The sequence below is a fragment of the Lissotriton vulgaris genome, chromosome 8 (genome assembly GCF_964263255.1).
Source record: "Lissotriton vulgaris chromosome 8, aLisVul1.2, whole genome shotgun sequence".
Lineage (NCBI taxonomy): Eukaryota > Metazoa > Chordata > Amphibia > Caudata > Salamandridae > Lissotriton > Lissotriton vulgaris.
This window is the reverse complement of record NC_141696.1, coordinates 811,090,179-811,116,556: the sequence shown is the minus strand read 5'-3', so window position 1 is coordinate 811,116,556 and position 26,378 is coordinate 811,090,179. Positions and strand designations below refer to the sequence as shown.

The 26,378-nt window shown below is 45.8% G+C and overlaps 1 protein-coding gene across 1 annotated transcript in view; it reads left to right on the top strand.

Annotated features, from left to right (window-relative positions):
• The window catches only part of TMEM255B (transmembrane protein 255B), a 1,152,151-nt gene that overhangs the window by 1,039,446 nt on the left and 86,327 nt on the right, over nucleotides 1-26,378 (top strand). The window lies entirely within an intron of this gene.

Sequence of the window (26,378 nt, the reverse complement as noted above, 5' to 3'; positions counted from 1 at the left end):
TTTCAGGGGTGCAACAGGGTGTCCTTTGGACCCTCCCCTGCACCCTTGAAATTGCATTCTCATTTTGCGATTCCTTAATTGCGATTCGCAAAATGAGAATGTCTTCCCATTCATTCCTATGGGCCTCTAGGCCCATAGGAATGAATGGGAAGGGATTCCTTAATTGCGATTCTTAAATTAAGAATCGCAATTAAGGAATTTTAAGAAATCGCAATTTATTTAGCGATTTCTTGATGCATTGCAGTTTGCGATTCCTTAATTGCGATTCCGTATTTTTCGTAATTAAGGAATCGCAAACTCCAATGTTGATGCATGTGCCAGTAAATGTTTAAATATTTTAAATGTAAATGTCTTTTATGATTCTTGTAAAATCGAAATAAAGACTTATCGAATTGAATCGATTAACACACAAACAGAATTACACAAGCTGAGGGAAAAATAGCACATTTAAATTGGGGACATAGAGGATGATGACTAGGGGGACACAGTATGATAGTCTAGAGAAGTAGCCATAAAAGCCAGTTATAGACTAGTACAATTAAAAAATCTGCACACAGTATATTATAGCAGAACTTTGCTCGACGCAATTGGCAGGTCCAAGTCGGAAAATTCTTGTGGAATTGTTGGGGGAAGGTCACCTTCTTTCATATATTCTTTTATATATTGTGGGAGTGCCGCAATCATCACAGATATCGTCAGGCGGTAACCTGCAGACTGGAACAAGCCAAAGAATGTGTCATTGAACTAATGACACATTCGTTCTGATGGGGATTAGGAAGGAAAATGAGACAACCAGTTACAAAAACTGCTGATACATTTGGTATACATAGTAGCTAAACGAGACTTAGCTCTATGGTGGGAAGCTCTGTACTCCACACAATACACGAATGGGAGAAGGGAATGGATTTATGAATGGTCATAGAGAAAGCAGTGCCTACAGACAGAGGCTGACCCCAAATATTTAAGAGTATATTAGGGGAAGGATGAGAAGGGCACGTAATATACTGGCTGGGTCAAAACCCAATGATGAAATGGCTAGAACACGCCTCTCAGAAGAAGGCAGATGGACGTTGAGGGCTACCTTCCTCCTTGTGCATCAAAAGTAGTCAGGCTATCTGTGGTCAATAACTTATTCAAGGTACTGTAACCAATGATATGCATGTACACAGCAAAATGTATATACATAACCAGCCTATGGTGGGTATGAGGTCATGTGAAATGCACTGGATTTGTTATCATCACAAACTTCAATATAAAATGTATACCTAAAAAAAGGGGAGGAGTAAGAGAGTATTCTAACCCTTAGTGGAAATTGAAGTATGAGTCCACAAGGCAAAGGGGCACACAAATACCATGCAGGATCTTCTCAAACCTCAGCGGTCAGGGTACCCGGCTAGTCAGATTGTTTTTGAACCTCTCATCAGCCAGTCAGGGACACAAGATCCCATGTGTGGGCCAATGCCAGTCCATATAGAGGCTAATGGATGCTGAAACAAGACTAGGTGAGTGCCACCAAGTTAAATCATCACTCAGCTTGCCTGTACTTTCATGGGCAGCTCCCCTTTGCTCTCTGGTGAGGGATAGAGAGGGCTTCTTGGCTCTTTGAAAATATGTCTCTGGGCGTCTTAGAGTGGATAGAGACTCCCAAGATGGATGGGGCAGCACCACAGCAGTCCAGTGTAGTTTCAGCAGGAGCAATATGCTCAGTCGCTGCCTAGAGGAATCGGGTAACATTCTGGCCATGTTCCGGAAGGCACCAGGCCAAGGTTCACACAAGTCTTGTCAAGGTTAAGGTCCTCATTGAGTTGGAGGGATTCTCTAGTTTATATGCCTTATCATAAACACGCCCATTGGGCATCTCTTAGATTTGAAATTGAAAACACTCAGGTTGGACCACGTTTTCCTGTTCTAATGGTGTTCAGATGATGCTAGGCAGAGGCAGTCTTGTTCTGCTTTCCACATGCATTACAGGCACACATAGATCTGTGCCACTGCACAACAAATACCTCCAGGAGGGTTGCTGGGGTTTGGAAGACTTTTGCATCTCAACCATCCAGCCCTTGTGGAGAATAAGTGGGGGATGGGCAGTCTTGTCGTTTTTTTGTTCAGCATCCGTCTTCAATCTCTAGCTCGACATTAACACAAAAGATGTTTGCATTTGGACATGCAACCCTTGGGCTGGGCACCCAATTTTTCATTCGTATGTGTTCTGATGTTCGTAATCAGTATGGTGATCACAATCCATATATAGGATTGTACAACGTATAATAAACACAGTGAAGTTCTTGTTACAATAGTTCAATGACCTCAATTTACCTGGGACACATTAGACATCACCCTTGAGTGTGTGTTTCTGTACCCCAAAACTAAAGATATGCTGGCACAAACCTGGTCCTAGGGAAGGGTAGTGTGAAAGTGGTGGTCTCATGAGACCTATTGGGTGAATAGGAGACCAGTATAAGGTCTCCCTGTCCCAGGGGTCAGCAAATGTACCCCGAAAGACAATTAGATATACCATTTGGGTGGTCCCTTGAATTAGTCTCCCCTCTCCCCCCCCCTCTTCCCACCCTCCCCAAGTAGAATAGGAGAGAAAAATAGAAGAGACCTCCAGACAAAAGAAACATTGTGGAATGGACATTTGGCAACATAGTTGTGGAGTTTCATTCTCACACTGTATTTTTCATTCTGTTTCTCTTTTTCTCTGTCTTCCTCACACACATTTTAATTTAAAAAAACATTTTTAGTTTGCTATAAGGTTAGAATTTGTGTTGCAAAAATAATACAGTCTATTTACAGATGGATGCGAAAAACAGCCACCCTTCCCACCGCACAAGTGGCATTTCCGCAGGGCTACAAGTTGTATTTTCAGCCATTTTACTCCAGTGCTCAAAGAATTATGACTAACATGCACAAATGGTAACCGTTCTCATTTGGAATGGCTGTTAGGTTTGCACCCGTTTTAGCACTGGTGCTTGGTTCTAAATGACCCAAAGGCATTTTAGAGTCAGTAATGTAATGAATTGTAATGTAAGGCGTTTTTGTAAAGCGCGTGGTTACCAGAAGGCGTCCCAGCGCTGAGATAGAATCAGACTCGAGGGGGCGCGGAGATCAGGGGATCATTTAGGAAAGAGGAAGGATTTCAGTGTCTTCCGGTAGCGCATATGGCCAGGTTCCGCACGTAGTGTCAGTGGGAGGGAGTTCCAAAGCGAAGCCACGTTTACCGAGAAGCGATGTCCTCCTGTGCGTGCTTTCTTGACTCTCGGCACAGTCGTAATGAACCCCTTGTCGGAGCGCAGGGGTCTATTAGGTTTGTAAGGGGTGACTAGGCTTCTCATAATCGGGGGTCCTTTGCCTTGCAGGATTTTGTGGGTAATGCATAAGGATTTGAACATAATCCTCTCCCGTACGGGGAGCCAATGAAGCGATTTGAGGGCAGGTTTAGCTGATGTCCTGAGGGGGACACCCATTAAGAGCCTAGCAGCTGCATTTTGGATTTGTTGAAGCTTATTGATCGTAGCTTCGGGGGCTCCTAAAAAAATTATGTTACTGAAATCAAGTCTAGAGAGAATTAGACCTTGTATCAGCAACCTCCTAAAGTAATACGGGAGGAGGGGGAGGACTTTTAGGACAGAGCGGAGTAGACCGAAGCAGGTACCTGCTGTCTTTTTCACTTGTGTCTTGAGCGAAAGGTCCTGCTCTAACCAGACCCCTAAGCTTTTAATTTCTTTTTTTGGGGTAGGTAGGTCCCCTAAACAGGCAGGCCAGTTGGAAGAGGGCATTGAGGCCGACTTATGGCCTAGTAGCATGATTTCTGTTTTTGACCCGTTTAACTTAAGTGAGAAGTCGCACATCCAGGCATATATCTTCGTCAGGCATAGATGTAAATTGTCAGGGCATTGATCGAGTTGGGAGAGTGAGAAGACCAGTTGAGTGTCGTCGGCGTAGCTTACTATTTTGATCCCATTTGGGGCAACCACGTCCTCCAGGGGGGCCATGTACACATTAAACAATGTGGGGCTTAGGGATGAGCCCTGTGGCACCCCACACTGGAGGGGTATTAAGGCGGATCGTGAGTTGCCCTCCCTGACTTGAAAGGTGTGGTTGGAAAGATAGGATGTTAACCAGGTCAGAGCAGACCCTGGTATTCCTGCTTCGGCCAGGCGCTGAATCAGAATATGGTGATTCACTGTGTCAAAGGCTGCACTGAGGTCCAGGAGGATCACTGCCACTGATCCTCCTGAATCCAAAATGCGCCTAGCCTCCTCGATGACAGAGAGGAGGGCCGTGTCAGTGCCCTGGCCTGGGCAGAATCCGGTTTGAGAGTTGTGCAATCGATCATTGGACTCCAGAAAGTGGGAACGTTGGTGGTTCACCACTTTTTCTGTGATCTTGCTGAGTCCAGGGAGTAATGAGATGGGTCTGAAGTTGGCAAGCTCGAGAGGGTCGAGATGCGGTTTCTTCAGAAGGGCCTTCACAATGGCCCCTTTCCAACTGGGAGGCACAATGCCCTGAGAAAGAGAGATGTTGATAAGCTCCGTAGCTGGGGTGGCGATGGAAGTGGCTATCTGTTTAAGGAACCGCAGAGGAACTGGGTCGCTCGGGGAGCCGCTTTTCATGCCGGATAGGATTTGGAGAAAATCCTCAACGGAAACAGGAATAAAGGCGTTGAGCTGGGGGTCCGTGTCCGGGGACAGATTTTCAGTACAGGCGGGGCTCACCGTTTGGGGTAGGGTAGATATGATATTGTTGATTTTTTGATCGAAGTAAGTGGCTAGTTCATTACACTTGGCCCCTGATGGATCTTGGGGCAACGGCGGGTTGGGGATTTTCAGAAGTTCTTTAACGATCTTGTATGTTTCTCTTGTGGAGTTGGAGGCATTTTTAATTCTCTGCTCATAGAATGCTGTTTTGGCATTTCTAAGGGCAACTTTATACGCTCTAATCGCGTTGCGATAGGTGTCTTTGTTTGCAGTATCCCAATTTTTTCCCCCAATGCGCTCGAGTTTCTTACAGTTTCGCCTTAAAATTCTGAGCTCAGGAGTATACCAGGGGGCGGTGCCGGTTCTGACAGGCTTTTTCCGCAGAATTGTTTTAGGTAGGACTAAGTCCAGTGAGCTTGTAAGCCAATTTTTGAAATTGGTGTCAGCTACCACGGGGTCAAGAGCAGGGGGAGAGGGGGGAGCGTTCAAGAGTACGAATCTAGTTCTCCACAGAGAGTTTCGACCACTCTCTTTCACAATTAGCGGGACTGGGCATATGGGAAGATTTAAGCTCGGCCTGCCAAGTGAAGATAAGGAGGAAGTGGTCTGTCCACGGAAGGGGAGAAGGGGGGGCTGGCCTGAAGTGACCTAATGTTTGAGAGTAACGGGTCAAGAAGGTGTCCTTTATTGTGTGTGGCACCTGTGTTCACAAGATGGATCTCATATGATGAGAGATCAAGGAGAAGATCAGTTGCTACTTTATCTAAGGGGTTGTTGAAATGGAGATTAAAATCGCCTAAAATTGTGAAGTTGGGCGCGGAAGAGGCCAGGACGGTAACATTTTCTAGGAGAGAGCTAATAAAGTGGCTGGGGTTCCCTGGAGGGCGATAGACTAAGAGGCTTGTAAAGGACATGGTAGGAGATAGTTGAAAATGAAAGTGGCAATTTTCGGAGTCCGGAATGCCACCATCCTTCATCCTGCCAGTGAGATGGTTTTTATACAATATGGCCAATCCTCCCCCTTTACCCGAGGGTCTGATCTGCGAGTGGATAAGATACCCTGGAGGGAGAGCGCGCACAATGTCGGCCTCGGAGTTGGAAGTTAACCAAGTTTCGGTAAGAAACAAGATGCCTAGGTCATGGTCCTGTAACAAAAAGTAGAGCTCCAGAGAGTGCTTCGGGAGTGACCTACAGTTCAGCAAGGGCCATACGCAGATTGGTAGTGGCTGGAGAGTTCGTCCGCGGTCCCCGTGGGTCTAGACTACAGAGATCGCAGTGCATGTACGTATCGTCTTGCTTATGCATGTAGTGACACCGTGTATTCCTGAGGGGTCTCAGAGAGAGGAGATCACTACGAGAATAGGAGATGAGACCATCGGCAGAAACGGGCATAGGTTCTCGCACTGAGCCCGGCAGTGCCGGACGGGCCCAGACGGGCTTGCCTCTGGCGCGCCCCCGGCGCCCGCCCACTGCGCGGACAGGAAGTGTGATTCATTTAATAGTGTTCTGGCCATAAATCGGCCTTTGCACTAGCGCGCTGTCCTGCCCCTCACCCAAGATGGCGGCCGCTGTCTGCGCCTGGGGAGAAGAGGAGTGTGATCCTAAGGAGCCCGTGAATCGGCTCAAGGAAGAGGGCGGGGGTCCCAAGAGGGTAGCAAGTCCTGAGGTAAATGTGATTAAAAAGTGGGTTTGAGTGCACAGAGGACCTTGAGTTGATGGGTTAAAATAGATTAGAAAACGGCGAAAATCAAATTTTTAAATGCAATAGTACAGATAAATTGTCTAGCTCCCGGCTTCTGCCTCAGGAGTGCTAAAGCTATCGAATTACCTGACTAGTCCTACGCGCTCAATTTATAGTGCTCTGACCCCAAATCGGCCTTTGCACTAGTGCGCTGTCCTGCCCCTCACCCAAGATGGCGGCCGCTGTCTGCGCCTGTGGAGAAGAGGAGTGTGATCCTAACGAGCCCCTGAATCGGCTCAAGGAAGAGGGCGGGGGTCCCAAGAGGGGAGCAAGTCCTGAGGTAAATGCGATTAAAAAGTGGTTTTGAGTGCACAGAGGAGCTTGAGGTGATAGGTTAAAATAGATTAGAAAACGGCGAAAATCTAATTTTTAAATGCAATAGTACAGATAAATTGTCTAGCTCCCGGCTTAGTGGAATGAGTGCCCTTAAGGCATCATGATAGAGCTATAAAAAGTCAGACAAAGGGGCATATGTAGAAGCCCGTATCACCACAGGAAAGTCAATTTTTCCGACATTCCTGTGGCAATAGGGGTTTCGCCTTATTTACAAGGCTGTGTTAAGCCTCTTAACTTGGCTTAACGTTGCCTCGTAAATAAGGCCCCCTTTCACGCTATGCTTAGCATGAAAGAGGTGGGCAGTGGGTGTTGCAGTGGGCGTTCCACCGTAACACCCATAGATTTTGACGCAACACCCTATTTACAAGGGCAGCGTAAATAGGAGGCAGTGCCAAACTTAAGACCAGGGAAAACCTGGTCTTAACTCGGCAAAACGAGGAGAAATGTTTTATTTCCCCTCTTTTTTGCTTTTTCCATGTGTGCTGCCTTGTTCACCAGACATGGAAAAAGCAAAACACCTTAGATTGTTTATGTGTAGGAAGGTGTCCCTTCCTGCACATAATCTTTAAATGAAAATGACATTATGTAACGTGCATGTGTGTTGCATTAAGCAGCACACACAGAAGTGACAAAACTGCATTTAAAGATTGTTTATGTGCAGGAAGGGACACCTTCCTACACATAAACAATCTTCCTCTGAACACAGACTCCTGGTGCAAAGGTGCCTGGGTTGGCACTAGGCAGTTAGGTGTAGCACCAGTGCAGGGGGAAACGCAAGGCTGGACCATATTCTTGTAAATATGGTGCAGCCTTGCATTTCTGAAGTGGCGGAGTAATGCAATAAGCAATGACAGCTAACGCCTCACACCGTCACTCAAGTTGTAAATATCCACCAAAGTCTCAAATGTTATGAAATGACGACATTAAGCTGCCAGTTTAGCCCTAAGAAGTGGTGAGACGGCTCTACATAGCACCAAATAACAAAAATACTCTTCCATTGGGAGAAAGCCCCAAAGATCACAGTTTTAAAAATGTAAACTGATTGTAAGTGACAATTGCAGAAAAGGCACGCCTTTCATTGTGAAACACATAATGTTTGGGTCATATTGTGTTGTGAACTGTTGCCTGAAAAGCTTTCATATTTAATTTGGTATTAATTATACCTATTGAAAACATGTAGAATGGACTCAACACTATGGTGTTTTACAGAACGATGCAAAGGGGTTAAGTGACGAGTTTTGCAGAGCTTTCTTGCCTGTTTGTGAAATTCACGGTCTGCATCAGTCACTGAAGCAAAACACCCAGGGGTATATTTACGAAGAAATGATGCAGTGGGTGCTGCAAGCAGTTTAGCAGCGCTACGCGGTTTCATTAAAAAAATCCACGGATGTGCTGTAGAATACAACGCTCCCCTGTATTTTTCCTCTACGTCAGCGCTAAAAAATCTGCCTAGTGCCAATGCAGACATGCTTGCGCCTGTGTAGCAGCGATGATTGTTTATTTGCAGGAAGAGACAACTTCCTGCACATAAACAATCATTAAAGGTGAATTGCTCCTTCTATGGGTGCTGCAGAAAGCAGCACACATGTAAAGCGCAAAAAACGAGGAGCAATAAAAGTGTTTCTCCTCTCTAGGACACTCTAACGCCTGCTTTTCAATGGCGCTAATTTTTGGCGCTGCCTCAGATTTACAGATCCTTGTAAACGTGGGACAGCGGGTGTGTGGTGGGTGGTGGAACGCCCACAGCAACATCCATTGCACACCCCTTTCACACAAAGTGATGTGTGTAAAGGGCCCGTATTTACAAACCCATGAAAAGCCATGCAGTGTGGCTCTGTGTGGCCTTGTAAATATGGGCCCGCACACAGCGCCACCAGAGCGTCAAAAAAGTGACACTCCAGTGGCGCTAGGGGCTTGTAAATATGCCCCCCAGTGCATCATGTGGAACACAGCCCTGCTCATTGATGCCCATCCACCAAAATTCAGGGCGGGGGAAGCAAAAAGGACATAACTCATCCTTTGACCCCTTGTAACATCATAGGGTCCCGCCTTTAACTCACAGCGACATTCTATTTGGTCTTGAGGAGGTAGGGGAAGAGCTGAGTATGGTTTGCTTACTAGTACTACTCACACTGCCTTCCAGAACCTTGAGACCAGGGTAGCATAGAGACTTCAGGAGATACTAGAGGACAAGCTGGGACTAAAACCCGCTAGGTTTGACCAACCCCATTGGCGTTAATAGTGCAGATGCTATTACCTGACTTACAATTATGCATATTGGTTCTGACCCCAGTGACATTTTAAATCATGGGCAAGGTGGCCAGTTGCCTGGGGATCCACATTTTCAAAGGGGCAGCCCTGAAGTGCTTGGACAGTCCTGTCTAGTCATATTAATCATTTAATTGTTTTGTTTTTTGTTCTGATTTTAGTCCGCTACATAATATACTACCAAGGTACAGCGTCACTGGATCTAGTGCTAGGTAGATGTATCTGAAGGGGGTTTAATTTGTAGTGCGGCACTGTGCAAATCTCTAAAATAAATTACCAATGGTCCCCCGTATGCAATTAAAGCCTGCCTCGAGTCAAGTTAATAAAAACATTTACGTGGATGTGTTCCCTCTTCCCAGGATTTGGGAGTTGCTGTCAGTCACCAGGAGTATGGAGTGGTTTTCCACTACAGATATGACTTCAGCATACCATCAAGTTCACCTGCATAAGAGCAGCAAACATCTACTGGTTTTATCACCCTGATTGGGATGTTCCAGTTGAAACAGGCCCCCTTTGGATAGGCATCGGCCACTGCCATGCTCCAACGCCTCATGCACAAAGTGTTGAAGAGTATGAAAATTGTGATTTTCTTTCAGGATGACATTCTGGTCATGGGCAGGAATAGAGAGGAACATGATACGTTTCGGTTGGAAGTACTTACAACTGAACTTTATGGTTGACAGCAGAGGAGTCCAAGTGCAAGTTTGCAAGGAGAACCGCAACACACTTAGGGCATGAGATCAGCTCATGAGGGATCTGTCCTTAGTCAGACTTAGTGGATGCTATCTGGAAGGCCCCTGAACCCCTGAGTAAGGATGGTGTAAGATCTTTTTTAGGTTTAGCCTATCTTATTTAGGTTTAGCCAAGTTCTATTCCAAATTTGTCTACAATTTCTCATATAAATTGTTTCCTTTTAGCCAACTACTTAAGGAGGGGTATAAGTTTGTATGGACTGATGAGTCCCTGCTCTGTTTGGATGGCATTAAGAAGGATATTTGTTCGGTGCTAGCCCTTCAAGCTTTTGAACCTAAGCTCACAAGTTTCATTACCACGAACGCAAGGGGTTGAGGATTGGGTGCTGTGTTGTCCCAGGTGCAGAAGGATGGAACTGAGGGCATGGTAGCATTTGCATCTCAAGCACTTACTCCAACGGAGGAAAAGTACTCCGTTATTGAGAGGGAGACTTTGACATGTGCGCGGGGGCTCAGACACTTCAGACAGTTTGTGTGGGGTACCAGCATCATAGTGAGAACCAACCATAAACCTCTCACTAAAGTCCTCACGCCACAGGGTTTAAGTAATGTGTCCCCCAGAATCTCATGCATGTCCATGCAGCTGTTGGATTTTGTTTATGAAGTTAAGTGTGTGCCCAGTGTACATAACAGAATTGCGGATTTTTTTAGCAGATATATGTTACCAGTGGAACGTGAGGTAAAGAATAATTGGAATGATTGGTTGGTGGTAACAATTTTTGGGGAAGACTTGCAAAGCATTACTAATGAAGAATGGGTCAAAGATATTTCCCAGGGTGATATCTTAGTTACTGCTTGTAAGTATGTCCAAAAAGGTTGGCCAGATAAAGCTCTTGATTGCATGACATCTGTAACCTGTAACAGAGACTATTATCTCCTGATAAATTCCATTATGAAAACTACATGACCTGCCTACAGAAGATCATTCTTTGATTACAACAGTATACTGAGTAAATTGTCACTGGATCTATTGCTAGGTAGATGCATCTGAAGGTGGTTTAAATTGTAGCGCAGCACTTTCCAAATCTCTAAAGTAAATTACCATGTTACCTGGTATGCAAGTAAAGCCTGCCTCAAGTCCAGAAAATACTCCAGATATTAAACGTGTTAGCTTTTAAAATCATGTTAACCCAGCTCGATGGCTCATCGAGTTGAACGCTTAACAAAAAACATGCAGTCATCTGCCTGTCACAAGTGCCTTTTTAACTGGGTAATAGTTATTTAGGTGCAGTGACAGCTCCTCCGTGTGTCGCCCCCTGCCTTCAGGAAAAGAAAGGAAAAAATAAAATGATAATAACGTAACGTTATTATCATTTTATTTTATCCTCCTGCTGCAGCAGATAACGTGAGGGGGCAGGCGTGGCTGAAGAGCAGGGGAAGAAGGTACAATCCTCTTAAGTGTGCAATGACTGTTTGGTCGGCCCTCTCGGGCCGCCCAAAACAGTCATGTGCACTTTGAGTGTTTGCCATGCAGGCAGCATTACAGCCTCTGTGGAGAACATGCCCACAGCTTCAGCCCCTGGCTGAGTGCTGTGTCATGGCACTCAGGCAAATCACAACCCTGCTTTGCAGCATTGTGATTGGTCAGGAGAGTGTGTGTGCTAGGTGCTTCCTATTCCTGGAAGATGAGAGCAGGAGTGGAGACGTGGGACCCGGCAGGAAGGAAAGAGTTTTTTTTTCCTATTGTGATCCTGTGCGCACCACTACCACCCCTCGCACACACCTCACCACCCACGAGCTGTGCCGGCCACCACTGTTTAGGTGTGCCCCCTGAATATTGACACCACAAAATCGACGGGACACAATTTGGAGGCAAGAATATCAAAAACAAAATATTAAGAGGTAAGTCTCGATTTTAAATGCTAACTCCACATATATGTACCTCCGCTGCATATGTATCTTCAAGGTATGCAAATGTGGAGTTAGAAATAGCTCATTTATACTTACGTATATGCACTTACCTTTCGATAAAATCTGTTTTCCCAATGGTCTACCCTCGTTTTTTTGTACAATATTATTGTAGATGTCGATATTTAGTAGTACAATCTGTTAATTACAGTACTGAGGCACAACAGAAGTGCTGTTCAAAGGCCCATGTAAAGAAAAAAATAAGTTACTAATGAATAGCATGCTTGCTCTTATGCTGTGTGAAGCCCACTGGTATGCTGTGTGTTATGGCATGCTTTATGGCTTACATTGTCGTAAAATACTAGTGTGACACCTTTCAGGTGGCAAGGAGGGCTAGCAGGCGCAAGGAGGGCTAGCAGGCACAAGAGTGGCTGCAGACCTATTTATAGATTTTGTATAGCACTGTAATGCAGGAAGTGGTGGTGTCACGCCAAAGCAACAGTCAATCTTGATTGTTCATCTGGTGCACTCTGCGAGGTCAGTCACCTCCAACAATGTGTATCACTCCAACTTTCTATTTTCGCCTGTCACTCCTTTTCTGCGATGTGGTTCCCTCCTATTTCTCCTTTCACTTTTCCTTACTCCTCTTTCATCATCACATCAACCATCACCCATTTCAGTGACAGTCTTTTAACAACCTTGCAATGATGACAGCCATTTGCACCACCGAGATTCAAACCTGCAACTTGTGGGTTACATCTAGATCTCTGTACAGGTGATAAGCCTACTTTTGCAGTCCATTCAATAACAACAGCTTTATTCGACGGATTAAGTCATAAAAGCATTTATAAAAAAATACAGATACAAATTAGTTACGTAAAACATCGGCAATAGTATATCGTGGAAACTGGATGGAAGGTCATGTAAAAGTAACCCTTAAAAAATAAAATATGTACACTTATCGTAACAGTTAGTAAAATCTCATTACAAAAAACATAATATAAAACATTTGGGATATTTACAATTCGCATCACATTTTTGGGCAAATTTAACACTTGATTCGATCCACCTTCTGCAATAATAACTCGGTTGGCTATAGTTAATCAATTTCTCACTTATTTATCCTGGCCTATTCATGGGTAATCAATATAACATCTACTTCGGAAAATCTATTGGTTGTAATTATTCACTTCAGTTGCTCTTAAAGATGTATGGGTCCTAGATACTTCATGTAAGATCAAGTGGCTGCAAACCTTACAAACGTCATCATTTATCCTCGCCTAAGTGTAGGGAGTTAGACCTTAATGACCATGACCACCCTAATAATTTTGCCATGGCTATGACAATCGTTGTTGAAGTGTCAGTCCACAGGATTCTTTCAGCTTCGCTAGCCCTTCTTGTACCTAAGAGCTTGCAAATTGGGAACAGCCAAACACGAATCGGAAAAACATATCCAGCACAAACAAATAGTAAGTGAGCCAAAGATTAATTGCTAGACTTGCATACCGGGCATACATCAACATTAGGTTTGTTCCATCTAGGAGTGAATGCTCTTAATGGCAGTGTACCTACCCTAAACTCGAAATACAGTTTCCGGTCAAGCGTTTTTGTAATTTGGTCCCAGTATAGCTCCAGCTCTGGGATAACTTTATGTTCCAGAAAAAGGCAAGTTAGGGAAGATGGCTCACTCAATCTAAATGTGTTATACTCGGTCTATTCCCAATATTTATCCTTCAGAATCTTCTTTGTGGGGAAATTAGAGTTTACCGGACCGATCCATAGTGAAATCATACCCATGCTAGATAAAATGTCTCTAACCGCCCATTACCATTTTATGCGGTGCAAAGTGTCAGCCCTTATTATATCTAAAAATCCTGTTGCATATCCTGCAAGTTCAGGCGTAGTCCAAAGTCTCTGCCAATACAGGAGAGGTCGGAGTTTAGCAATAGCGGCAATGGGTTTTCTCCCAAGGTCGTATAATAACGGACACATTGGGGTACTTTGTGGTAGCCTAGTGATTTTCCTCAGGAGCCTATTTTCTGAAGATTTAAGAGTAGATAGGTTCCAAGTACAGAACCGTAGAGGGCTCAGCTGATAACTTTCATATTATAAATTTCTAGTGCTGGGCTAATGGGCTTAGTGTGTGAGCAGTTATGTTCCATGTGTAGCACCCTGACAATTGCCTATGTTTAAGGGATGCCAAATCAATATGATGATCCCATTTCATGTTATCCTGAATGTTAACCCCTAGGTAGGTGAACTCTTTAACATGTTCTAGCGGTCTCTCATTCATTCGGATGCCCCCCTTTTAGGCCCTATGCATGTTAAAGGCCATTAGTTTTGTCTTTGACACATTGACCTCCACTCCCGCTGTAAGCATAACTCCTCAAAAGTTTTTAGGGCTGTCGCAGGGATTCCGTGCCCATACAGAACTGTGCATAGAGGCTTGGAACCTCAGTGAATTAGGGTGTGCCAAAACTCACCTTAGTACCCAAAAATCCCCTACCAGACTAGCTACAATGTCTCATTGGTTATCACAAACTCCCAATGCTTAGACAAACCCGAACATGGACTTAGTACACCTCAGGCAACGTGGAACACATGAACACTCTTTTGTTATACAATCATTTCAATCCAGAACAAGGAGTAAAAGAGGACACATGCATATTTGAAATGTTTATTCACTAATGCAGTGTTCTCAAACGCAGTATCTTAGCTAATACAAGCAAACATATTATAAGAAACAAAGTAATCAGCATAGTCACTAGTCCATAGAACACAAACGGTGAAAGCATGGTATTATGCTAAAATGAATAGGGTTTAACAAAACCTAATTCCCACCCTCCTTAGCTAGTATATTATAATATATCTAAGAAGGTCTCTTTGGGTTTTAGCAGGGCGGCCCCATACCTCAAGATCCTAGTGGTAAGGGATCACATCATCTTCCACCAGCTCTCTGCATGCGAAGCACCATCAAGTGTGTTTGTATGCTCTCGTGCATAGCAATATAAAACGCGCCTAAAGCCAGAACTTGGCTGCAGCTGCATGTATGTTATGTCTAGGAACGTGCGAAGATCAGTGCTCACAACAACCACTGTGTTGAGATATCCTTGAAGGTTTCTGCACACACTGTACAGACACAGCTCGCCAAGCAAGGCTGATATCAGAGCAACAACATATTATTCTCGCATGAATCAAAAACATTCTACTAGGCTCAAAGCTAAAGCAACAGCTATGTGTTGTGTGCAAAAGCAGCAGAAAGGTAAAATGGCGTTTAAACTCCTAAAAAGCTCATGCTAACTTAACACAGCATACAGGCTATATATATCTATATGACAGGGCTTTCAGGAGTCCACTTGGGGTCTTGGAGATAATCAATGTGTCGTCTGAAAACATAAGTATTGGTATTTTTTTCACCTGCTAGTACAGGGGCATCCGAAGGGATAGAACTCATGCAGTTTGCTATTCCCTTGATGTATAATGAGAATAGCGCCGGGCCATCACGCATCCTTGGCGCACACCTCTCTCTACAGGGAACGATTCGGTGACATCCCCCTGTCTCCCCATCTAATTTCTGCACTATTATCTTCGTGTAGTCTAATGATGAGAGACAGTAATTCAGGTGGCATCCCTAATTCTTGTAAGGTAAACCATAGTTTGGTGTGGGGTACAAGATCGAATGCCAACTTAAGATCAACAAAGGCATCATATAAGCTACCTTTGCCCAAAATTACTGTCTTCCAATAGATCAAGACAAACCTGAACACCTGATCTATGGTGCTAGTAAAAGTCACAAACCCAGCTTGCACTGGGGATAAGACCTTAAACTCATAAATCCACCCTTGGACTTTGTTGAGCACCAGCCTCCCCATTACCTTTTGCAAACAGTCAATTAGGCTGATTGGCCTATAGTTTCCTGACATGATTTGTCCCCTTTTCTTAAAAACAGGAATAATTTCTGCTCCTTTCCAGGAGTCAGGGATTGAGGCTCCTTGGGCGATGGCATCAGTCAACTAAAGAATATATCGGCACCATCTATCCTTATCGTATAAAAAGTCATTCTCCAGGTATGCTATCTGGCCCAGGTGCTTTTCCAGCAATTATCGATTTGAGTGCTGTTTCTACCTCAGCCCTACTGAAGGCACTGTCCTGATACAGTATTCTGATGATCTCACCCTCATCTTCAACTGAGTTTGTGGTATGTTTGGGTTTAAAGTGGTTCACCCAGTCCTTTTGTGATACATGGTTTTGAGGCTGCTTGGCCTGCCCCCGTTGTCCCATTTATAAACATTCCAAAACTGTTTGGAATTTTTCATGGCGCAGGCCTCCCTTAGTTCCTGTCACCTTTTATCAGCCCATGTTTTCTGAGCTTTTGTCTGGGTAACCCTATGGAAGAACCTAGTTACTCGAACTTCTGTACGGTCGCCTGCTTTAATGACTGCCCCTAGAGCTAGACGTGCCTCTCAACATTCTTTATTGTACCACTGCCCCACTTTCTGTTTTGGAGCTTTGATATTTTTACCCTGCCTAAAAAAATGGGTACACAGATAAGTAAAAAATGTATTGTGCATGCTCATTGTTTGGGCTAGGGCAGTGGGTTTTGCTACACTAAGCTCTATTCCTTTATAGCGCTATCCATGCCCTTGCTAATGTTATCTAACAGACCTGGCATTTCTATTATTTTTACCTATTTGAGACGTCTCAAATCATTAGATGGTATACCGTTGCTTGGGGAGTATTCATTTCTTGGTTGAGTATGTGCCTTTTGGCTGCTCAAATCCATAGTCACACACAAGGGATTATGGTCACTTTCAAGCCTAGCTATGACCACCATGTCTCCGAGGGCATGCCATAGCTCCAGGCTCATCAATACATAATCTATTCTACTGGCACTATAGCCATTATTAAAGGTGTTAGTCCCGGATCTATCAGATTGTGTGTGTCCATTTATGGCCTGCAAGCCCTTTTCCATACAAATATTATTTATTTGAATAACCACATCAGACCACTTTCTTATGGGGTCTAGCTCCAGTATTGGGAGGCCCCACTTGTTATCTTCTTTCGTCTGTAAGGTGACCAACCTCTTTAGTTAGGGGCTCAAACGTTGTGTTAAAATACCCCGCTACTATGATATTCGGAACATCCTGTTGTGAGTCAAGGAAGTCGTCGAGAGCAGCCAAAAATCCCGGCTTTTTCCCTCTAGTACCTCTCACATAGACATTATATATGTCTGTGTTCCAATGTACACGCGTAGTCAATCTAACTGCCTGAATATCTTGACTCTGGGTTGGGAGTACCTGTATGTTTACCTCTAGTTCTCATCGCACCCAAATGGTCAGGCCCCCTGATGGCCTTAGTTTTGCTCCCTTACCAACAGCAATATAATAGTTTAAATACCCTACACAAAAAAGTTTCTTATAAGAGGCAGCTGTCATATTCCTCGATGAATGCATGCTACTTGGGAGAGCCCATCTTTATACTCAGGCCTGCAATGTCGCCCCTTAGATGTAAAAGAAGAGGGCGCGCCCGCCTCCAGCGTACCATCTATCTGAGTAGAAAGGGCTGGGTTAGTCTTAAGGTATAGTGCCTGCACTACAGTAAAATCTTAGGGGCTTGTGAGGCTGGCCCCAAGGATTGGCCTAGCTGTTAAACAATCTTGTTGTTTAGGGGGCAATGATTTCCTCAGTCAATCGTTATTATCAAGTGTGAAGCAACCCTGCATCGTAAATAGCCTATGACTGGGCAGGTTATCACTCCTACTGCTGGGGGGGAGCGTCTACATTTAATTGTCGAGAGCTCTGGTGGACTGGTACGAAACTCCAGTGTAAAAAAGTTTTAGACTAGATCTGTGCTTTTCATGATAAGCGCAATACAGTTGTGGCAATGGTTTGAAGAAGTTAACCTTTCGGGCAGATACTATGTCTTCCCTTATCACTGAGCCGCATCCTCTAACATACCTTATCCAATGGATGGCTTTATTGGTTAAGGAATCCCTGTTCTCTATGCCTCTACGTGCATCATATTTTGGTACATTTACCATAAATATTCTAGTGGGGCTAGCTATGTTGTGTATGTTCTTTACTCGGGACCCCAACAAAAAACGAATTCGTGGTAGTGTCCTCATCACTGCTGCCTTACTAGAGTCAGTTCAGTTGCTTGCTACAACGTGTGGTGGTTGCTTAATCGTCGATGGTAATGTTTTTTTAATGTTTGGCTTTACCCGGTCTAGAGGATGTAATGCCCCACTCACTGTGGTGGTACTAACTGTAGCTGGAGTGGTCGATGCGACCGGAGAGGTAGCAGACGTGGCACCCTGTGGGCCTAACATGTGGCTACTTTCCTGTGTGCTTCCATTCCTTCCTCGGGTTGGGTCTGATACTAAAGATTTACCCCCACATGCATCATTGTTTCATTTTGCACTTCCTAATTTGCGATTTTTAGGGAATCGCAAATTAGGAAATGCAAAATGGGATGCATGTACATTTGTGCAAAATATTTGAGAATCGGTAAAAATCGCAATTTTTACCGATTCTCAAATATTATGCGAATTCCAAAGTGCGAATTCGCACTTCCCATTGTTTCCTATGCGCCAAAAGGCCCATAGGGATCAATGGGAAGGCTTTAACAAATTGCGATTTTCATTTTGAAAATCGCAATTTGTTCATGCATTTCATGGGTGCAGGGGGGGGTCCAAAGGACCCCCCCCTGCACCCCTGAAATGTATTTTTCGCATCATGTTACACACACACATGTCCTAAGGACATGTGTGTCCGTAACATGACTGCTTAAAAAAAGCATTTTTAAGCATTTTTAAACCTTTTTCCAAATTTACCGAGTGGTTCAACCACTCGGTAAATTTAACCCCCTAATTGCGAATTCGCAATTTGAAAAATATTCATGCATTGCTTTTAAGAAATCGCATATTTGCGATTTCTTAAAAGCAAATGCAATTTTAGAAATCGCAAAAATGATGCGAATTCTAAAATTGAATGATGCATTCCAAAAAGCTATTTTGGAGTCGCAAACGGCCGATTTTAAGGAATCGCACCGTTTGCGATTCCAAAATACTTTGATGCATGTGGGGGTTAACCTTTGTAGATAACTCCTCTATCATGCCTCTCATGGTCCCCACTTCGAGTCCTAATGTGGTGACTATTTGGAACATGTGGTGCCATTCTATGCAAGATCCCGGCGCTATATCTTGATCTTGTACAGCTATTGTAGGCAGGGATTGGGCCGTCACAGATCTTTCACCTCCCCCATTATTTTTGTTGTATAAATCTAATAGGGGCTGAAATATATTGGTACAAATGACTATGGGATCTATGTGTTCCATGTCTGGCAATAGCTTGGTCGGCCCGGTATTAGTAAAGGGTATTGTTGCGGCATCACGTTACCTATCATTATTGATAGTTACTTTTTTTTAAAACTTTTATTTGCAAAGCATCATGTCTGGAATGGCTGGATTCGCTGGTTTACTCTGCATGGGATTTTTTTTGTTACTGGTTGCATGTGTCATGCATGTGGATTCTAAAATATCCTCACACTCACTTATTAGCCTGTCCATCCGATCCATTACAGTTACTACTGTACAGATGCATTACATTTGCCTGAGAGCGCCGAGCGTGCTGTCTCTGCACTGCTCCAGCACCTGACTGATCGCGCTCAGGGCGCGCGATCTCAAAATGGACGCCGTTCACGCTACGTGGTGACGTAGCGTGAACAACTAGAGCGGCGACTCTACATATCTCCCCCTTTTTGTCCAAACAGAGTAACACAGTCTTAGGGGTGTCAATGTCCATCCCCCATATCATAGTCCCGATACCTGGAGGGTCTCACCACCAATCGCCCCCCTCTCTTGCATCTTACCGGGGTGGACATCGCCTCTTTTCCTCCTCAAGGACTCCCCCGCTTTACCTTCTTGGACATACGACCTCTCACTGTCCGCTGACTCTCTCCCTTCTCGCCTTATTGTCTCTGTCCGGGGAGTTTCTCTGCCTCCTTGCTCCAACCCCGGTTCCACACCTTCCATGCCTTCTTCCTGGGTGCCTAGTTCATTCTCTGATGTGCTTTGATCCGTCACTCCTGGTTCTCGATCTTCCGGAGCCTATTGTACTATCTTATTGCATCGAGCCATACGATCCTGGGACCACACATTCCCATCACTCAATCGTGCTGCTCGGCCAAAAACCTCTTTGACTTGGAGCGGTCGGCTGTATTTACTGTCCCCCTTTCTCTGTAGTACCGCCAACTTGACTCTCACCCATTCTCCTTCTTCCAATGACATGTCCCTCACATTCCTTCTCTTGTTGTAATGTTCAGAGTATATATTTTGAGCTTTTTCCAAATTTGCTCCTACTATCGCAGGAGACCATTTGCTGGTTACCGTCTTCTCCTTCCATGCCAAATTGTCTTTGGTGAACGGGTCTCTACCTCTAAGAATCTGGAAAGGGCTGTACCCCGTACCGGTGGGGGTGATGCGATACGCCCAAATCATGTGTAAGATTTCCTTTTCCCAGTCCTTTCCCATCATGATGGCTGCCTGAACGGATCCCATTAAGACTCTTTTGAATCGTTCTACTTGTCCATTCCCCGCAGGGTGGTATATGGACGTGTGTTTGGAGATGACTCGATTCCTTTCCATGTATTTGAGCCATTTGTCTGAAGTAAATTGGGGACCATTGTCGCTCAATATGGATTTAGGAATGCCGTCCCTGAGGAAGGTAGCCGTAAGGAACTTTAGTATAGTTTCCGTGTCCATCTCCTCTTTGTGTGCACTTCTGGCCATTTCGAGTATCTGTCTACCAGGACACACAGACATTTCGGAGTCCCTTGTTCATCCACGATTGGTCCCAATATATCAATGGAGAGTTTTTCCCAAGGATTCTTCGGGGTGTTGAATTTTCCTAAGGCGGGCCTCAATGGTGTCATTGTCTTGTCTGCTCGTTGACATTGGTTACACTCCCTTACATGTCGTTCCGTTTGTATGTCCATGCCTGGCCACCAGTATCCCTCTTTGGCCCTCAGTTTGGTTTTCCCAATGCCAAGATGGCCTTCGTGCAATATTGCTAGTAGCCTCAGGATTAGTCCTTCTGGGGGTACCACCTTGTCCCCTCTGTACACAAACACTCCTTTGTCGCCCAGCGATAGTTCCTCTCTTACTTCAAAATACTTCCTCATGTCTCCACTCAAATGCCTTTTTTCAGGCCAACCTCCCATGATGTGCCTTTTCACCTCTTGGATATTCCTGTCAGCTTGGTACGCGTCCTTCCATTCTTGGTTGCTTATCACCTTCTCTGGGTCTTCCATCAATGCCACCATTTTATCCCCCTTTTTTTTCTCTTCCTCCGCAATTTCTATAGCTGCCGCCCTGCTCAAGTACTCTGCCACCTTGTTCCTGCTGCCCGGGATGTATTCCACATCGTATCGATACTCCAACAGTTTTAGGGTCATTTTTGCTATTCTTGGAGTGGCACTCGCATGCCCACTGGACGTGAGAACTTTTACCAATGGTTTGTGGTCCGTTCTGAGCTGGAATCTTGTGCCCCACAAGAACTGACAAAATCTACCCATGGCCCACATAACTGCCAGCATCTCTTTTTCGATAACACTGAATTTCTTCTCAGTGTCTGTCAGGGCCCTGGATGCAAAGCTTAACATTTCCATCGTTCCGCCTCCCCTGTCTTGCATTAGGACTGCTCCCAGTCCTTTGTCACTGGCATCCGTTGTTACCACCGTTCAGCCCTGTGGATCATACCCTTGGAGGGGTATGGCTTGGACAACATCCTTCTTGACTCCTTCAAACTCCTTCTGAGTCTCTTCCGTCCATGTAAATACCGTTTTCTCTCTCGTTAGCTGCCTCATGTGGTGGGTCTTGGTAGCGAAGTGCTGTATGAACTTGCTATAATACTCGGCCATTCCTAAGAAGGACCTTACATCTTCCTTGCTGGCAGGGGGTGGCGCGTCACATAAAGCTTTTACGTTCTCCCTTTTTGGTGTGATCCCTTGTTCACTAATTTTGTGCCCCAGATAGGTGACAGAAGCCATTCCTAGGCGGCACTTCTCCCATTCTGCAGTCAGACCTTTATGTTCCAGCACCTTCTGCACCTTCGACAACTTGGCATTGTGGTCTTGTTGATCACCTCCAATGACCAAGATATCATCTTGGAAGTACTGGATCCCTCCCATGTCCTTCAAAAGGCAATGCATTCGTTTCTGAAAGACCGCCACTGCTGACGCCTGGCCAAAAGGCATCCTGCAGAATTGGTAACACCCAAAGGGGGTTATGAACGACGTGAGTTTCCTCCTCTCCCGGTGCAACGCTACCTGATGGTACGCCGACGTCAAGTCAATGGTGGAGTACCATTTTTTTCCTTTTGTTTTCGCCAGCATTTCCTCGATGCGGGGCAACGGGAACTTCTCCACCACGATATTTTTGTTTAGTTCACGCAGGTCCACACACAGCCGGACCTTGCCATTTGGTTTCATGACCACCACCAGGGATGCCAGCCACTCCGCACATGTGATTGGTTCAATTATACCATTCCTTTTCAATTCACGCAGTTCCTGTTGCACCACCTCCCTCACTGCTATCGGCACGTTCCTCACTTTGTGTGACACCGGTGTGGCATCCATCTTGAGGACAATCTTGTGGGAAAAGTTTTCCAATTTCCAGACCTTTCCGCCGAACGCCTTGGGGAAGTCTCTCTTCCATTTTTCTACGTCTGGCCATTTTTCTGGTTCCGTCATCAGTACCGCCAGGGTCCAGCTTGATGCCTAGGTCTCCTTGGTCCATCCAGCCTAGTGCTGACGGGCCTTTTTCCGTTACATATAATTTGCAATCAGCACTGCGTCCTCTGAATTCAAATGTCAACCGTCTAAATCCCACTATGGGGATGCAGTCCCCCAGGTACGGGACTGGCCTGATGTCTGGCGGTTCCAACTGCGGACCCAATTGGGGCATGAATTTCTCCATCCATACTGCTCTCTGTACCAACGTGTATGGCGAGCCTGAGTCCACCACGATGCTTATCATCACGCCGCCTATAAGCATGTCCAGCACCGGTTTGTTCGATCTCCTGGTGCCCACACTCAGAACCTACTCCTCTATGCATAGCACTTCGTCCTCTTCCTCTTGGCATCTTCCTTCCCCGTCTTCTTGGTCTATGTCCACGTATTTCACTGTGTTGCGGCCCGCTTTTCTCCGGCATACCTTTTCGTAATGTCCCATCACTCCGCAGAACATGCATTTAGCCCGGAAGGCCGGGCATCTTTTGTCATGTGCTTCATGGGCCCAACTGCCGCAATGGTAACATGAATTCTTGCTTCCTTTCATCTGCTTCCCTGGCGTTCCCGGCTTCCCTTGCCACTTGTTAGGTCCTTTGTATGTCGCACCCATGTTCTTGTTCCCTCCTTTGGGCTCTTCCTCTTCTATCCTGTTAACCATGGGTTTCGCCGTTATTTCTCTTTTCGCCGCGTCCGCACATCTCCGCACTAATTCCGCCTTCTTCACTATCACAATCACCTCTTTCAACGTGGTATCGCCGCATGCCCATAATTTGTCCTGTACTGATTTCATAGTAGTGTGCATCACTATTTGGTCCTTGATGAAATCATCATGGCGGGCGCCATATTGACACGTGGACGCTAACTTTTTTCCCGCTGCCACATACTCGTCGATAGATTCACCATTTTCTTGCTTCCGCTGTTGAAAGTTGTAGCGGTCTATTGACACATACTGCCGGTCGGTAGTGTCCGTTGAGCTCTTCTATTGCATGGGCATACACATCGTCATCTCCCGCTTGTCTATGTTTGGGCACTAGGTTCTTGAATACTCTGATCCCCTCCAGGCCTAGATTATGTAGTAAAATCCTTCTTTTCCTTACACTCGTGAATACCTCTTCGTTTTCATCCTCCAGGACTTCAATGTAATTCGAGATGTACTCTCTCCAGTCCTCCCACTTCATTAGGGGCTCTCCCGGTTTTGGTAGGAATGGCACTGGTGCCGTCACCGAAGATGACTGTGCGCACATGGTTTCACGCTTCCCTGGCGTTACACTCTGGCTCTTGGGGCTGCCTGGTGCACTGCTCTCCTCTCCTTTTTCTGGCTGGAGCTGGGGAACTCCTTTGTCTCCACTATCTCTGCCCCCTGATTCCGCCAGTGTAACCCCTTTTTTTTCCGCCCTTCCTGCACGTGGTAGTCCTAGGGTGTCGATCTCCCTCTGTCTCACTTTACTGGGGGCGCTCCTTCCTCCCTGCAGCCCTGGGTGGTGGGTGGTGCCCCTCGTACCTGGTTCCTCGGGCTAATCTCATTGGGTACGGAGTACAGCAGCTTCTGCCACGCTCTCAGTGCTTTCTAACCCCTTCCTGTGGCATAGCTTGTGGTGCAGGCCTCTCTGCCTTCTTCCTGTGCTGTAAGTGTAGTCTTCCAGGGTCCGTTTTTTTCCTCCTTTTTTTTTTCCTCGTGTCCCACCTCGTCGCCACTGTACAGATGCTGCTGGCTGTCAGAGAGGACAGTACACTTTGTTATGTTTCAAAGAGTTTATTCAGTAAATTACATTTGCCTGAGAGCGCCGAGCGTGCTGTCTCTGCACTGCTCCGGCACCTGACTGATCGCACTCGGGGTGCGCGATCTCAAGATGGCCGCCGTTCACGCTACGTGGTGACGTAGCATGAACAACTAGAGCGGCGACTCTACAACTACCTGCCGATTTCTGTGATTTCTTGGCCTTCTTTCACCTATTATCCCATCTTACTCCAGCCTCACCCCCTCCCACTTTCTTCCAATGACTTTCTTTTCCCCATTAACCTAAGCTGAGCTAGGCTGCCAACAACCCTATGAAATGGTGGTCCTGCCAACACAAGAAAACAGGCTTCTCTTGGTTCACGAAATACCTTAACTCTCTGACACCAAACAGATAATACAAGTAAGAGGGGGAAATAACACGGTATTTTGGTGCCGAGATTACAACCATCAGGTCCAGGTAGGCAGTCCGTTTGAAGTTTTTGAGCTCAGGAAGAATTATACATTGTCACAGTACCTTTGGTTTCTCACCATAGAATGGTTCTACACCTCGTTGCAGACGGAAGAGGAGTGGCCCGGCCCTGCCTCTTCCTGGCAATGAGGGGCAAGGATGGGCCGGCCCTTGGCCCGGGCTTTGCCCGGGCACGTCCCGCACTGCGGGGTCTAACCAGCGCTGATAAGGACTCTGCTGACTCCTCCCTCGCAGCTGGCTGTGCGCGGGAAACAAGCATTGCACTCTGGGACTTGGAGTCCCACCAGAGTGTATGACCAGGTAGTAGCGCTCGCGGAGAAAGAAGGAAAGTGCCCCTGAGATTGCAAGGGACAGGAGGCCCGGCGAGGAACACAGCTCCCACAAAGGACCAGCAAAGATGCAAAAACTGCCCCACAGATGGTTTGGCCGTCCCGCGCCGCCGGGTCTCACAAGCGCTGATAAGGGCTCTGCTGACTCCTCCCTCACAGCTGGCTGTGGGCGGGAGACACGCGTTGCACTCTGGGACTTGGAGTCCCACCAGAGTGTATGATCAGGTTGTAGCGTTCGCAGACAAAGAAGGAAAGTGCCCCTGAGGTTGCAAGGGACAGGAGGCTCGGCGAGGAACACAGCCCCACAGATGGTTCGGACATCATCCCTCTTGAGACAGCTGCTCTTTCCCTTCTTTCAAGCTCCATCTGCCCGCGTCTTCCTCTTTTCCTTCCTAAACCTCCCTCAAAAGGCATGCCTGATATTTCCTTTGCCCCCAGACCCTCTCTCCATCTCCCCCACCTCATGTCTTAACTTCTTTCACTTTTCTGCGGTCCTGCCCTCTCAATTTCCTGCAGCCCCTCCATTTTTTTCCTGCTTATCCCTCATCTTACAGAAAGCACTTTCATTATCACATAGCCCTCATTAAAAAGATCCATCCTTGTGAGTGTTTGCTTAGTCAGAGTGTCTGCACTTCTGTTTAAGGAGAGATATGCCGGTAGTGACTTAATCAGAGCCCTTGCCCAGCTGTGTGAACTATGGACGGTTTTGGGGTGAAAAAATAATTCAAAGTCCTTCTATAAAAGGGGTCCCAATATATGTCTTCGTCAGCACCCCAATAATCTATAAGAAGGAACTGAGTAATTCGCTCTTAGTCCTGTCAGATGAAAGTTGTTTGCCCAGTACAATTTGTGAGGCAAATTTTTATTTAGAGGCTTATTTATGAACCTCTTGCCCCGCCAGTGCATCACCTTTTGTGGCGCACTGCCGGTGATAAATATGCGCCGCACTGTGACATATTTACCAAGTGGCGCATCTAAGCTGATTCTTTACTTTGTAAACCCCTGCGCTACATTATACCTGCATCCGGTATAATGTATGCAGTGTGGGCATTCCCCCACAAAAAAGGCTTGTAGAATTGTCGCAGTAAAAATCTATGAGATTTCACTGTGACACTTCTAGAATGCCACTACGTTAAATCCTTATGCCTGCCTCACAGCAAGCATAAGACGGATGCAGGCCCTTTCACATGGGCCTTTCTCCATGTAAAAGTACACATTGCTGGAGTTGCGTCTGTTTTCAGACACACACCAGAAATGCATCACTTTTGCACCTACAGATCTGACGTGTCTGTAAATCCTTGTGACATGAAGCGCTGTACAGTAAATACAGCGCATCCATGGTGTCGCAAGGAGGGCGATCTGAAAGTGTTGCATCGCTGTTTTCACGCAGCGATGCAACACTTTTCATA